This window comes from Elephantulus edwardii, unplaced genomic scaffold, assembly GCF_000299155.1.
Source record: "Elephantulus edwardii isolate Elephantulus edwardi_28Jun2011 unplaced genomic scaffold, EleEdw1.0 scaffold00026, whole genome shotgun sequence".
Classification (NCBI taxonomy): Eukaryota; Metazoa; Chordata; class Mammalia; order Macroscelidea; family Macroscelididae; genus Elephantulus; species Elephantulus edwardii.
In genome coordinates this window covers 22,293,626-22,297,367 of record NW_006399776.1, presented here as the reverse complement: position 1 = coordinate 22,297,367, position 3,742 = coordinate 22,293,626, and the positions used below count along the sequence as shown (strand labels likewise).

At 37.9% G+C, this 3,742-nt stretch overlaps 1 pseudogene; it reads left to right on the top strand.

Moving 5' to 3' along the window:
* The first annotated feature begins 962 nt into the window (after positions 1-962).
* On the top strand, positions 963-2,910 carry LOC102852171 (annotated as a pseudogene).
* The last annotated feature ends 832 nt before the right edge of the window (positions 2,911-3,742 follow it).

The following is a 3,742-nucleotide window of genomic DNA, read 5'->3' as shown; positions in this document are numbered from 1 at the left end:
TGTTGTAAGAAAGAATAGATAATGAAGACAAGAACAGTTAAAATCCTCAACAAAATCCATACAATTTAGCAACATGCCTTAAACCTTGTTTCATGATTTTGGGATTTGTTGTTCATTTCTGCACTTGCGTCTGGTTTCAGTGGTCTCTAGCACAGCAGAGACTATAAGGATGCTGCACATTGCGCTGCTTCCTTCAGTTGCACATGGGCAGGCATTTAACAATTGGAGAATCTAAACATAATTTTCAAGTTTTCAGAAAGTTAGCTTATCTGAAGAGATATTTTGGTCTTCTGTCAGAAATATTCATATATCTCTTTGATTCTTTACAAAATGAAACTTTTTAGCATAAAAATAATAAACAAACCTTTTGTGGCTTTCTTAAAGCCTTAACATTGCCACATGTTTTTTCTAGGAACAACATTTGAGTTATTTAACAAAAAGTTCTTAATATTGTTTGTTTGTTTTTAAAAAAGTTAGCTTTTTCTAAAGCCATGCGGCTTGGCTTTTGAATCAGGAATTTATTCTGTGGAACTCTTGCCTTCAATGTATATTGCATAAATAAATTGTGAAATGTTCAGTAAGTGAACAGTAATTAAAAAAAAAAAAACCCAACCAAACCCACTACTCATCAACTCATAGAAGACAGTAGAACTATCTTTCTCAAGCAGATGTAAGGCCAAACTGTGAGGTCTGCAGTCAGTCTTTCAACCATTACCACACGAGGGCAATGAATATTGTTGTGTGCCCTAGAGTTGGAACTGACATTAATAGCTGATTTTCCAGATAAGTAAATCTCATGGGAGGAGATTGCCCATTCTCCAGAGCAGCTAGTTAATTAATGAACCATCTGCCTTTGGGATTGCAGGGCAGCTTCATATCACTAGGCCAGGGCTCCTTTAAAGAGAAGTTCCGTTTTTCTCTGGAATCTGCCTAGTGCATGAGTGGCTCTGTGCAGTCTGGCCATGATGTTCCCCATTCCCAAAGCCCCAGGCTTTGCCCAGATGCTCAAGGAAGAAGCAAAATGTTTTTCTAATTGGAAGAGGCTGTGTATAGAAACATTCAGGCTTGCAAGGAGCTTGCCCAAACCACTTGTCCAGCATACAGAACAATGGACTTAACAAAATGGTTATCAACCACCAGGAGAAGCTGTTTGTGACAAAAAAATGCATCAACTATTCTGAGAGAGCTAGAAGTACAACATCCTGCTGCAAAAATGATTGTGATGGCCTCTCCCATCCAAGAGCAAGAGGTTGGGGATGGCACAACTTTGTTTTGGTGTTTACTGGTGCTCTTCTGGAATTAGCTAAAGAGCTTCTAAGAATTGGTCTGTCAGTTTCAGAGGCCATAGAAGGTTATGAGATAGCCTGTAGAAAAGCCCATGATCCCAGAGGCGCATGGTTCAAGTCCACCAGATGCTCTGCCGAGGAAGGAGGGACAATCTCCTCCTGTACCAGTCAGATCTGATTTGACGGTACACACACACACACACAAATAATAAAATAAAAAATTATAAAATAGAAAAGCCCATGAGATTTTTCTTGATTTGGTATGTTGTTCTGCAAAAAGCCTCCAAGATGTTGACAATGTATCATCTCTTCCACATACTTCCATCATGAGTAAACAGTATAGTACCAAGCTTATTGCCCAAGCATATGCATCTATTTTCCCTGATTCTGGTCATTTCAATGTTGATAACATCAGGGTTTGTAAAATCCTGGGCTCTGGTATATATTCCTCATCACTATTGTATGACATGGTTTTTAAGAAGGAAACCAAAGGTGATGTTACATCGATCAAAGATGTAAAACTAGAAGTGTATTCTTTTTTTAAAAAAAATTTTTAATTTTTCTGTGTGTGTACCGTCAAATCAGATCTGGCTGATAATTGTCCCACCAGATGGCAGAGCATCTGGTGGATTTGAACCGTGTGCCTCTGGGATTGCAGTGCAGCTTCTTGCCACTAGGCTGCCAGAGCTCCCCTAGAAGTGTATTCTTGGCCTTTTGATGGCATGATAACAGAAACTAAGGGAACTATTGATAAAAACTGCAGAAGAACTGATGAATTTTAGTAAGGGAGAAGAAAATCTCATGGATTCACAAGCCAAAGTTATTGCTGATGCCAGTCCAAATGTCATAGTAACAGGTGGCAAAGTGACAGATGTGGCTCTTCACTATGCAAACAAATATAGTATCATGTTGGTGAGACGGAATTAAAAAATAGGATTTCAGAAGAATCTATAAGACAGTTGGTGCTACAGCTCTCCCTAGATGACTCCTCCTGTCCTCAAAGAAATGGGCTATTGTGACAGTGTGTGTCTCTCAGAAATTGGAGATACATAGGTGGTTGTTTTTAAGCATGAAAAAAGAAGATGGTGCCATTTTTACCATAGTACTAAGAGGCTCTACTGACAGTCTCATAGATGACATAGAAAGAGCAGTAAATGATGGCGTTAATACATTCAAGTTTCTCACAAGGGATAAATGTCATATAACTGGAGATGGAGCAACAGATATTGAGCTTGCCAAACAAATCACGTCATATGGGAAGACATGTCCTGGACATGAACAGTACACTATTAAGAAGTTTGATGAGGCCTTTAAGGCTATTCCACGAGCACTGGCAAAAAATCCTGATGTTAAAGCCAATGAAGGAATCTCTAAACTTTATGCAGTACATCAAGAAGGAAATAAAAATGTTAGATTAGATATTGAGGCTAAAGTCCCTGCTATAAAGGATGTGTTGGAAGCTGGTGTTCTTAATACCTTCCTGGGGAAATACTGGTCTATCAAACTGGCTACCAATGCTGTTGTTACAATACTGAGAGTAGATCAAATCATCATGGCAAAACCAGCTAGTGGGTTGAAGCTTTCAACTGGCAAGAAAAACTAGGATGATGACCAAAATGATTAATTTAATTGTACTGTAGGTGAAAGTTATGTTTGGAGTAGTAGGCTGGGAATTTCCTAGTGTTTTCTTATTATCCTTAAATTAAGAAGTGCTTTGTGTTTATACCCACTACCGGGTGATATATAATAAATAAGTTGTTACTATTTAAAAAAAAAGTAGTTAAGCATTAAAATATTAATCCCATTGGTTAAACACAATATATGGGAATGATTATATGAACCATAATGTTAATGAAAGACAGTGTGAAACATACACACACACAAACCCACTATGTATATGACTGACAAAAATTTTACAAATTAGGACAATCAAAAACCAACCAATCTCTCAAATTTTAATTTCCCCCTGTAAAATAAAATTGAAGGAGGTGGAGTAGGCATGCTCTAGCTGGCCTTTGCACAATGACTCCCAAAATATGACAGCAGAGTTAAGAAGCAGCCTTGGGGGAAGAGGGTAGTCAAATTTTATCATATACTCTATGATTGATAATCTCCTATTCTACCCTGTCATAGATGTAGAAGAGGCTGTAGCACCAGTGATATCATTGCTGATGTTAGATGGATTCTGACTGAAAGTAAAGAATACCAGAAGAATGCCTGTTTGTGTTTTATTGACTATGAAAGGCATCTGACTTGACTCTGTGATTATAACAAGATGTGGATAACATTGAGAAGAGTGGAAATCTCGTAGCACTTAATTGTGCTCATGTGAAACCTATACCTAGACCAAGGTAGTGTTGTGCCAACAGAGCAAGGAGATATTATATGGTTTAAAATTAAGAAGGGAGTGCATCAGGGTTCTATTCTTTCTCCATATCTTTTCAATCTGTGTGCTG